The sequence below is a fragment of the Rhinopithecus roxellana genome, chromosome 14 (genome assembly GCF_007565055.1).
Source record: "Rhinopithecus roxellana isolate Shanxi Qingling chromosome 14, ASM756505v1, whole genome shotgun sequence".
Classification (NCBI taxonomy): domain Eukaryota; kingdom Metazoa; phylum Chordata; class Mammalia; order Primates; family Cercopithecidae; genus Rhinopithecus; species Rhinopithecus roxellana.
The window spans coordinates 1,846,503-1,858,854 of record NC_044562.1 but is presented as its reverse complement, the minus strand read 5'-3'; the positions used below and the strand labels follow the sequence as shown (position 1 = coordinate 1,858,854).

Genomic DNA, 12,352 nt, shown 5'->3' with positions numbered 1-12,352 from the left:
TAAAAGGATTCTCCTATCCCATCCTAGTGGGGCTGTTTTATCTATGAGATCAACTGCTACTTTTCAGCACGCTTTCAAAATAGACCATGCATGTATGTGTAAGAGGAGTCACAGAGAACAGAATGTTATCAAGTAAATAGCTATTTATCCACCCTCACTCTCCCATCCCCAGAGGTCTGAGCAGCAGGGCATAAGGACAAGGCAAATGGCCTTTTACAGATTGAGGTTACACTGTCTACTGAGTGACAATTATAAGGAAAAAGGACTGAATTAAAGTCTATGAATACAATAGGATCCATACACTTTTATTCTTCAAATTGTTTATCAACATTAAAAACAAACAAGGTGGCAGGTAACTACAAAACGATACCTTGCTTTACAATATAATGTGCCATCAGTTGGTTTTACATATTATTACATGTAATCCAGATTTAAAGTATTACAGAGAGTGGACAAGGCAGAAAACTCAAAACCACAAATGTTAAGGATAATATCAACTGAACTTTATTCAAGCATCTTAGAAATTTTAAGATAATGAAACATAAGGTTCATTTTACCAAAATTCACTTTACCATCAATTTTCGAAAAACATATCCTCTACAGTAAGCAAAATACATTCTTAAGAATTCTAGAAAATGTAAACCAATCTAGAATATAGAAAGCAGATCAGCAATTGCCTGGGAGCAGAGATGGGAGATTGATTTCAAGAGGACACAAGGGATCTCTCTAGAGTGAAAGCAATAACCAAATCATAAATGTGGTGGTGGTTGTAAAGCTGTATTCTTTTATCAAAACTTATCACACTGCCGTGTTTAGTTTTTTGTTTGTGTGTGTGTGTGTGAGATGGAGTCTGGGTTTGTCGCCCAGGCTGGAGTGTACTGAAACCATATTGGCATCTTGGCTCACTGCAGCCTCCGCCTCCCAGGTTCCAGAGTTTCTCCTGCCTCAGCCTCCCACGTAGTTAAGTTTACAGGCGTGCACCACCATGCCTGGCTAGTTTTTGTAATTTTAGTAGAGACAGGGTTTTGCCATGTTGACCAGGCTGGTCTCGCACTCCTGACCTCACAGGTGATCTGCCCGCCTCCGCCTCCCAAAAGTGCTGGGATTACAAGCATGAGCCACCATGCCTAGGCCACACTGCCATTTAAAATGGGTAGTTTACTGTAAGTAATTTAGACCTGGATAAAATTGATATAAAAATACATCATAACAGTTGATTATATCTGATAATCATTATAATTTCCTAAAAAGTTTTACATAAATTTGTTACGTTTCTGACACAAGGTTAAACATACTATGAGTAAAAACCAGCTGTGTGAAAGCATTACTTTACACTTACCAGTCACACTAACCTCTTAGTGAGCTCAACACACTGCCATCCACTATACTTACTACGTATTACCTTATATTACTGGTAATTTTCCTGAATTGCTCTTTAAGGCCAAAAAAAAAAAAAGACCTGTGCCATATATTTATTAGCATTCCCCAATATCTAGCTCAATTCATTTCACAAATGTGTTTAGACACTGATTTATACCATGCAACACTTCGGAAAAGTAGTTATCATTTCTTTCTCAGTAAAAAAGCAGCAAGTTCCAAACAACATTATTTTAGAAGATTAAAAGAAACTTTTTTTTTTTTTTTCTTTTTTTTTGAGACGGAGTCTCGCTCTGTCGCCCAGGCTGGAGTGCAGTGGCCGGATCTCAGCTCACTGCAAGCTCCGCCTCCCAGGTTTATGCCATTCTCCTGCCTCAGCCTCCGGAGTAGCTGGGACTACAAGTGCCCGCCACCTCGCCCGGCTAGTTTTTTATTTTATTTTTTTTTTTATACTTTAAGTTCTAGGGTACATGTGCATAACATGCAGGTTTGTTACATATGTATACTTGTGCCATGTTGGTGTGCTGCACCCATCAACTCGTCAGCACCCATCAATTCGTCATTTATATCAGGTATAACTCCCAGTGCAATCCCTCCCCCCTCCCCCCTCCCCATGATAGGCCCCGATGTGTGATGTTCCCCTTCCCGAGTCCAAGTGATCTCATTGTTCAGTTCCCACCTATGAGTGAGAACATGCGGTGTTTGGTTTTCTCTTCTTGTGATAGTTTGCTAAGAATGATGGTTTCCAGGTGCATCCATGTCCCTACAAAGGACGCAAACTCATCCTTTTTTATGACTGCATAATATTCCATGGTGTATATGTGCCACATTTTCTTAATCCAGTCTGTCACAGATGGACATTTGGGTTGATTCCAAGTCTTTGCTATTGTGAATAGTGCCGCAATAAACATGCGTGTGCATGTGTCTTTATAGCAGCATGATTTATAATCCTTTGGGTATATACCCAGTAGTGGGATGGCTGGGTCATATGGTACATCTAGTTCTAGATCCTGGAGGAATCGCCATACTGTTTTCCACAATGGTTGAACTAGTTTACAATCCCACCAACAGTGTAAAAGTATTCCTATTTCTCCACATCCTCTCCAGCACCTGTTGTTTCCTGACTTTTTAATGATTGCCATTGTAACTGGTGTGAGATGGTATCTCATTGTGGTTTTGATTTGCATCTCTCTGATGGCCAGTGATGATGAGCATTTTTTCATGTGTCTGTTGGCTTGTATGAATGTCTTCTTTTGAGAAATGTCTGTTCATATCCTTTGCCCACTTTTTGATGGGGTTGTTTGTTTTTTTCTCGATACGGGGTTTCACCGGGCTAGCCAGGATGGTCTCGATCTCCTGATCTTGTGATCGCCCGTCTCGGCCTCCCAAAGTGCTGGGATTATAGGCTTGAGCCACCACGCCCAGCCAAAAGAAACTTTTTAAACTGTCATTTAAGTTTTAAAAATGTAAAATTTGAAAACAGTTATTCATACCCAAAATGAACTTATAATGAGACATTTTGAACCCAAAACGAGCCACTTTGTATAGAAGTAGTCTCTTTTAAAGTGGAAATATTACCATTTTATTTATTTCCATTGTGACATTGTTTCCACTGCATACAAATTTTTTCTAAAATAATTACAAATAATGCATTTTTTAATAACATGACATTTTCTCATACTTAACAGAAATTGACTTGAGATAACTTGCTTCTCAAATCTTAATAGTTTACAAACTATTATTTTAAAAATTACACAGTAATCAAGACAGTGTGGTATGGTGAAACAGACAAACAGATCAATGGAAAAGAAGAAAGCTCAGAAATAGACGCACACAAATACAGTCAACTGATCTTTGACAAGGGAGCAAAGGCAATTCAATGGAGAAAGGAGAGTCTCCAATAAATGATGTTGGAACAACTGGACATCCACATGCAGAAAAAAATGAATCCAGATGAAGAACTTACAATATACTTTACAAAAATTAACACAAAATAGATCATAATAAAGACCATACAATATATTTTACAGAAATTAACTCAAAATAGATCATAAACCTAAACATAAAATGCAAAACGATAAACCTACTAGAAGAGAACATAAAAGAAATGTAGATGATCTTGGGTTTTGCAGTGACTTTTTAGATATAACACCAAAAACATGATCCATGACAAAACAAAAAAATTGTTAAGCTAAACTTCATTAAAATGAAAAACTTCTGCTCTTTGAGAGACACTCTCAAGACAATAAGAAGACAAGTCACAGACCGGGAGAAAATATTTTCAAAATGCATATCTGTTAAAGGACTGTTAGCTAAAATGTATTTTTAAAAACTCTTAAAACTCAATAATAAGTAAACAAGCAATTAAAAATGGGCAAGGTCAGGTGCAGTGGCTGAGACTTGTAATCCCAGCACTTTGGGAGGTAGAGGTGGGAGGATTGCTTGAGGGCAGGAGTTGGAGACCAGCCTAGGCAACACAGTGAGAACCTGCCTCTATGTTTATTGGGTTTTTTTTTTTTTTAATGTATTAACATTAAAAATACAACTATTTAATGGACATAAAGGCAGGCCACAGTGGCTCACACTTGTAATCCCAGAACTTTGGGAGGCCAAGGCAGGAGGAATGCTTGAAGTGAGAAGTCTGAGACAAGCCTGGACAACAAAGAATTCCTGTCTCTACAAAGAATAAATTTGAAAAAAAATTAGCCAAGCACAATGACACATACCTGTAGTCCCAGTTATTGGGGAAGCAGAAGCAAAAGGATCACTGGAGCCCAGGAATTTGAGGCTGCAGTGAGACAGAATCATGCCACTGCACTCAGTTCAGCCTGAGTGAAAGAGCAAGACCCTGTTTCTTTTTAAAAAAATAAAAAATAAAAAAACAAGGGGAGTCTAAAGCTCTGAATATATACTTCACCAAAGATGATATACAAATGACAAATAAGCATATGAAAAGATGTTCAAATATCACGTTAATAGGAAATCACAAAATGAAACACTGAGATAGCACTACATACTTATCAGAATAGCTAAAATCCGAAACAATGACAACTGACAACACCAAATACTGAAGACAACATACAGCAACAAGAACATTGCTCACCACTGCTCCTTTCTGCTGAAACTACAAAACGGTACAGCCACTTTCGATAACAGTTTTGCAGTTCCTACAAAATTTAACACGCTCTTACCATGCAATCCAGCAACTGTGCTTCTTGTATTTATCCAAATGAGTAGAAAACTTACATACATGCAAAAACCTGCACACAAATGTTTATATTAGCTTTACTCAGAACTGTCAAAACTTGGAAGTGGCCAAAATGTCCTCCAAAAAGTGAATGGATAAACAAACTGTGGTATATCCATACAATGGAATATTACTTAGTGCTAAAAAGAAATGAGCTCTCAAATCACAAAAAAGACATGGAGAAATGATATGGTTTGGCTGTGTCCTCAACTAAATCTCATCTTGAATTATAGTTCCCATAATGACACATGTTGTGGGAGGGGCCTGGTGGGAGGTAACTGAATCATGGGAGTGGTTACCCCCATGCTATTCTCCTGATAGTGAGTCCTCAAAATATCTGATGGTTTTATAAGGAGCTTTCCCACTTTGCTTGGCACTTCTCTCTCCTGCTGCCATGTGAAGAAGGACATATTTGCTCCACCTTCCGCCATAATGGTTTTCCTGAGGCCTCCCCAGCCATGCAGAACAGTGAGTCAATAAAATCTCTTTCCTTTATAAATTACCCAGTTTTGGGTATTTCTTCACAGCAGCATGAAAATGAAAATACAGTAAATTAGTACCAGGATAGTGGGGTGCTGCTATAAAGACAGCAGAAAATGTGGAAGCGACTTAGGAATTGGGTAACAAACAAGAGATTGAAACAGTCTGGAGGGCTCAGAAGAAGACAGGAAAATGTGGGAAAGTTTGGAACTTCCTAGACACTTCTTGAATGTCTTTGGCCAAAATGCTGATAGTGATACAGACAATGAAGTCCAGGCTGAGGTGGTCTCAGATGGAGATGAGGAATTTGTTGGGAAATAGACTAAAGGTCACTCTTGCTATGCCAAGAGACTGGTAGCATTTTGTCCCTGCCCTAGAGATCTGTGAGACTTAGAACTTGAGTGAGACGATTTGGGTATCTGGCAGAAGAAATTTCTAAGCACCAAAGCATTCAAGACGTGACACAGCATAAAAGTTTGGAAAATTTGCAGCCTAACAATGAAGTAGGAAAAAAAAAAAAAAAAAGCATTTTCTAGGGAGAAATTCAAACCAGCTGCAGAAATTTGCATAAGTAGAGAGGAGCCAAATGCTAATAACCAAGACAAGGGAAAATGTCTCCAGGGCATGTCAGAGACCTTCTCAACAGCCTCTTCCATCATAGGCCCAGAGGCCTAGGAGGGAAAAATGGTTTCCTGGGCTGGGTCCAAACTCCTGTTCCCTGCTGTATGCAGCCTCAAGACTTGGTGTCCTGTGTCCCAGCCGCTCCAGCCATGGCTAAAAGGGGCCAATGTACAGCTCAGGCTGTTGCTTCACAGGGTGCAAGCCTCAAGCCTCAGTAACTTCGACATAATGTTGGTCCTGTGGGTGCACAAAAGTCAAGAATTAAGGTTTGGAGCCAGGTGCAGTGACTCATGTCTGAAATCCCAGCACTTTGGGAGGCAAAGGTGGGCAGATCACCTTACGTCAGGAGTTCAAGACCAGCCTGGCCAACATGGTTTCATTCAAGACCAGCCTGGTCAAGATGGTGAAACCCCATCTCTACTAAAAAATACAAAAATTAGCTGGGTGTGGTTGTGGGTACCTGTAATCCCAGCTACTTGGGAGGCTGAGGCAGGAGAATCATTTGAATCTGGGAGGCAGAGGTTGCAATGAGCTGAGATCACACCATTACACTTCAGCCTGGGTGATTTATTTATTTAAAAATAAAATAAAATAAAGCAAAACAAAGAATTAAGGTTTGGCAACCTCCACCTAGATTTCAGAAGATGCATGGAAACACCTGGATGTCCAGGCAGTAGTTTGCTGCAGGGGTGGAGCTCTCATGGAGAACCTCTGCTATGGCAGTGGGGAAGAGAAATGTGGAGTTGGAGGCCCACAAAGAGTCCCCACTGGGGCACTGCCTAGTGGAGCTGTAAGAAGAGGACCACCATCCTCCAGACCCTACCCCAGAATGGGAGATCTAGCAACAGCTTGCACTGTGTACCTAGAAAAGCCACAGACACTAAACACGAGCCCATGAAAGCAGTCGGGAGAGAAGCTATACCCTGCAAAGCCACAGAGGCGGAGCTGCCCAAGGCCATAGACGCCCAGCTCTAGCATCAGCGTGACCTGGATGGGAGACGTGAAGTCAAAGAGAATCATTTTGCAACTTTAAGGTTTAATGATTATCCTATTGCATTTTGGACTTGCCTGGGGCCTGCGGTCCCTTTGTTTTGGCCAATTTCTCCCATTTGGAATGGGTGTATTTACCCAATGCCTGTACCCTCACTGTATCTAGGAAGTAACTAATTTGCTTTCGATTTCACAGGCTCATAGACAGATGGGACTTGCTTTGTCTCAGATGAGACTCTGGAGTTGGACCTCTGAGTTAATGATGGAATGAGCTAAGACTTTGGTGGACTGTTGGAAAGGCATGATTGTGTTTTGAAATGTGAGGACAGAAGATTTGGGAGGGGCCGGGGCAATATCATATGGTTTGGCTGTATCCCAACCCAAATCTCATCTTGAATTGTAGTTCCCATTATCCCCATGTGCCATGGGAGGGGCCTGGTGGGAGGTAATTGAATCATAAGGGCAGTCACCCCCATGCTGTTCTTATGATAGTGAGTGAGTTCTCAAAAGATCTGATGGTTTTATAAGGAGCTTTTCCCCATTTGCTCGGCACTTCTCTCTTCGGCCACGATGTGAAGACAGACAAGTTTGCTTTGGTTTCCACCATGATTGTTTTCCTGACGCCTCCCCAGCTGTATGGAACTGTGAGTCAATTAAACCTCTTTCCTTTATAAATTACCCAGTGTTGGGTATTTCTTCATAGCAGTGTGGGAATGGACTAATATAAGGAACACATATCGCTAAGTGAAAGAAGTTAATCTGACGAGACTGTAAAAGTTGTAAGATTGAAACTATAAAACATTCTGGAAAAGACAAAAGTATAGAGACAGGATCAGTTGTTACCAGGAATTCTGAAGGAGGGAGAGAGGAAGGGATGAACAGGTAAAGCAGAGAGGATTTTCAGGGCATTAAAACTATGCTGTATGATACCACAAAGGTGAATATATGCCATTATAATGTTTGTCAAAATGCATAGAAGGTGTAACACAAAGAGCAAAACTGAATATTAGGCCTTTGGTTGACAATGATGTGTAAATACCGGTTCATCTATTGTAACAAATATACACCACTGGGGTGGGGGAGGTTGATGGTTGGGGGAAGGCTGAAGGGGACTATCCTCTATATTTCCTACTCAATTTTGCTCTGGACCTAAAATGTTCTTGAAAATTAAAGTCTATTAATTATTTTTAAATTAATTACATAAGACAAGTTATTTCTAAAATAAATTTCAGGTTCTGGTATGTGCAGTTTAATATTCAATGTAATGCAATGGTTCTCCTTCTCATATAACCAAAAAAAAAAAAAAAGAGAGAATGCACCTTTTCCTTAAAACATATCAGATTCTTTGAAAAATATGTTTCTCCAAAAGAAGTTGATCATATGCAATTTTATGAGAAATTCGACAGGTTTCCCATGTTGAGGAGCAGTTCTTATTGCCAAAATACGAAGTTTTACAATGTCAGCTTCACTTTTACAATGATGGTTTCAAAAGATTATGTCCCTGATGCCAATAAAGATGCTTATACACCAAGCAGCCAATGTTCACCAATATGTATTAACTCCAGAGTTTTATCATATTACATACAATTGATTTCTTCATTCAATCTCTTGATATTTATTGCTTTTCTCCCCTAATATATTTTAAAAATTCATGCATAAAGACCTCCCAATATAAAAAATTATTAAGAGCTGCCAAAAAAAAGAACAAGTTCATGTCCTTTGCAGGGACATGAATGAAGCCAGAAACCATCATCCTCAGCAAACTTACACAGGAATAGAAAACCGAACACGGCATGTTCTCACTCATTAGTGGGAGTTGAACAATGAGAACATATAGACACAGGGAGGGGAACATCACACACTCGGGCCCATCAGCAGGTGGAGGAAAAGGGGAAGGAGAGCATTAGGAAAAATACCTAACGCATGCGGGGCTTAAAACCTAGATGAAGGATTGACAGATGCAGCAAACCACCATGGCACATGTATATCTATGTAACAAACCTACCCATTCAGTACATGTATCCCAGAACTTAAAGTTAAAAAAAAAAAAATTTTTTAAGCAGTTGCCAAGTTGTAGATACATTAAACATTAAATGAGCTTAATATAGACATCTTGTTTCAAAAAGTAAAGTCTAATATCAGGATATTTTACTAGTAGGTTCTTAAGAACACAGAGATAGCAAATAAACTAAAAAAAAAAATTAAAGATGAGCAGAAGACAGTCTCTACTCCAGAAACAAACTGGGGAAAAAAAAAAAAAAAAGAACAAAAATAATGAGCACTTCATCATCAATGAAACAAAGACACGGCCATAACCACAAACCACAAACTATTTTTAAAAATCTGCCAAATTATGCGATATCTGGAATCAAAATGAGAAGTAATCCTGAGAGCCTAACTGCACCCCCTAAGAACTCAAGCAGAACAAAGATTTCCCTAAAATTTGAATGGTTCTAAAGCCCATTCCAGTAAACTGTAATTGGAGTTATGATATTAAGTTTCTACCTAGGAGAAAATAGGAAAGGTTTCTCCACAAAACATGTCTATACCACAGAAGGAGAGAGAAAAAAAACCAAGACATTCTTATTGTCAATGACCTAGCTTCCTAGCTCAGAATGTCTGCCAAATGGGGTCGAGGGAGAGGATGCACCTGTCACTGGACTGCTTACTACATAGGCTCCTATGACTCATGGGCCTCAATGGCACAGTGACCTTCACAGCGCTACAAACTGAGGTGAGACATGACCCTCAAAGAAAAGAAATATCTTGGGTGATGGACTATTTGAGATAATCCAAATGGAAGCACAAATTAATGTCACTTATCTCCTCTCCCCAATACTCAATACATGCATCTAACATCACACTTTTTTCAGGCAAGATCTGTCCTTAATGAAATTGATCCTATTCAAAAATGAGTAACAACCAGAAATAAATCAGCAAAGAAATTACACAGAACTACCAAAAATTAGGGTGGAGAAACATAGGCAAATGGCAGATTAAGAAAAAAAAACTGTCAACAGTGACAGAAAAATCATACAAATAATTTCCAGTCTAAAAAAAAAAAATAAAGAATATAAGCTACTTCAAAGTAAAGGGGTTCAAAGAAAATTATGAAATATCTAAGAAAAGATAAGACAACCAAAGGAGATCAAAAAGCAAGCTGGCAGGCTAAGGGTAAAAACTGGGAGAAAAAATCATAAATTAAAGCCACCAATGAAGTGACAACAACAAAACAGAATACTCAATACTGAAACAGTCAGAAAAAGAAGGGACAGGCATAAAAAAAGATGAAATGGGAAATACAAAGATATATAAGAGATGAGGTGATAAGTATAGAAGGTAAAAGACACCCAGTTAATACATACTTAACATTCTTGGGGGGGGGGGGGGAAACAGAACAAATGAAAGAGAAAAAAAAAGGAAAGACATAATAAAAGAAAACTTTTACTTAGAGAGAAGAAAGGAAATACTAACAAAAGAAATTGTTCCAGGAAAACTGAATTCAAAGTAATTAACACTAAAACAAATTTTTCTGATGTTATGGAATTCAACAGAGCTAAAACATAAACGTGAATTCCTTAGGTCATCAAGGTAAGAAAATCAATTCTGGCCTTAGACTTCTCTATATTACCATCGGTCACCATTCTCTGGAGATAGAGGGCAATGTCTTTCAGAGTTACAAGGGAAAGATATGAAATCCAGTTATGTGATACCCAGCCAAGTTGACCATAAAGTTTAAAAGCAACCTATAAACACTTTCAAGCATCCAATTACTCAGAAAATACAACATCCATAAGCTCTTCTTAAGAAGTGTATACACATAAGGACAGACATATAAGTATGTAGATATAGATATAACCAAAAGGGAGAACTATCAAATTCAGCCAGCTAAGAAATGAATCAAAGCAAACAGTAAAAAAATAAAGAAACGGATATATGTGTTAGTATAAAGACTATATTTATTTTTGCAGGATGGACATAGAATAGCTGATTTGTCCTTGGAATGAATGGTTTTTTTTTTTTTACAGAAAGTAGTCATATTGACAGGGTATGAACAATAAACAAGGCTGCTTTAATGCTAACTCCCATTATTCAAGTAAAAAGAAAAGAATAAAAAGGTATACTAAATTCTAACAGAATAAGCTGGGGAGAATTGTTCCTACAGCCACAGGTACCCCAGAGAAACAAGTTCTTCCTTTTCTGATCATCCAGAGATAGGAGGACAGTCAGTGGATGTCAGCAGATACACCAAAAGTGCATTTCCAATAGCCTCAGAAAGTCCTGTGAAATGGCAACTGGACCTCTTGCTTTTTTGTTTTTTGTTTTGAGACAGAGTCTCACTCTGTTGCCCAGGCTGGAGTGCAGTGGCACAATCTCAGCTCACTGCAGCCTCCACCTCCTGGGTTCAAGTAATCCTCTCACCTCAGCCTCCTGAGTAGCTGGGATTACAGACACACATCACCACACCTTGCTGATTTTTTATTTTTAGTAGAGACAGGGTTTCATCATGTTAGCCAGGCTGATCTCAAACTCCTGACCTCAAGTGATCTACCCACCTCAGCCTCTCAAAGTGCTGGGGTTACAGGCATGAACCACCCTGCCCAGCAGGATCTCTGCTTTTATGAAGCCAACTGGATTTATTATTTCCATGGCAAAAACTGCAATGACTTTTGCACCAACCTAATAGTAATGACTCTTTCTGAGAGTGACGAAGCATTCTGGGGTTTTGCTATTCAGGAACAAATAATCCACCGATCTTTTAAAAAATATACAACTAAAAGAAAATATAACTCTTACATCTGAAGGATTATACCTAAACTAAAATGAAAACTTGTTATTTTATAATCAAGTTGCACAGGCCAATTTATTTTCCTCTACAGAAATTCAAGGTCTAAGAAAAGAAATTTATTCTTTAAAAAATAAAAATAAAGTGGTATTTATTTGGGTTTATTGGTTCCCCAGAATGGAATTTTCTCAGTTATCACACCTCTCAGGATTTTAGGACAATTTTCCATTATAAAAGAGTAGGTAGTAAGCACTGACTGCTTTTAAATATAAAACTAAAACTAAATAACTGTGAAAATTAATTATAAAATAGAATGCAAATGTTGCACAGCTTGACAAGGTACAAATTTAATATAACTAATAAAAATTTGGAGGTGGAAGAAAGAAAGTCTGCTAATTTTTAACTTTTCATAGCAGGAAACTGATGAAATAATGTAGTTAACTTTTAAAATGAAATGATCCTAGTCTCTTAACATTTGTCATAATTTTTTTTCAACTTTAGTGAGAACACTTATTGTGAATTCCTTATTGTAAAAAAAAAAAAAAAATCACTTAATTACTGTAATTCATTTTTCATTTCTGTTCAAATGAAATAATATCATTTTTATTTAAACAAAAATAGTATGTAGGATACTCCTGCTTCAACCTTCCCCTCTATAAATGTATTTATATGTGTGGGTATTTGTGGGTGTGGGTATGTAGAAGAGGGAAAACATCTAAAGTGAAGTTCCAAGTTATAATGATTATTTATGTGTAGTAGAATTTGTTTAATTTTTTATCCTTAATGCTTATAATTTTTATAGTGAGTACATAATCATTTAATACAAATCTTTATTTTAAGAGCTTGGTAAG

The 12,352-nt window shown here is 38.1% G+C and overlaps 1 protein-coding gene across 5 annotated transcripts in view; it reads right to left on the bottom strand.

Annotated features, from left to right (window-relative positions):
• The window catches only part of GTDC1 (glycosyltransferase like domain containing 1), a 388,102-nt gene that overhangs the window by 307,026 nt on the left and 68,724 nt on the right, over window positions 1–12,352 (bottom strand). The window contains exon 1 of one of the 5 annotated variants that reach the window (XM_030916920.1): window positions 4,481–4,501. The exons of the other annotated variants lie outside the window; for them this stretch is intronic. The gene's annotated coding sequence lies outside the window, so the exon portion shown is untranslated. Of the gene's footprint in view, window positions 1–4,480; window positions 4,502–12,352 lie in introns of those variants that run through there. 5 annotated transcript variants of the gene reach the window in all.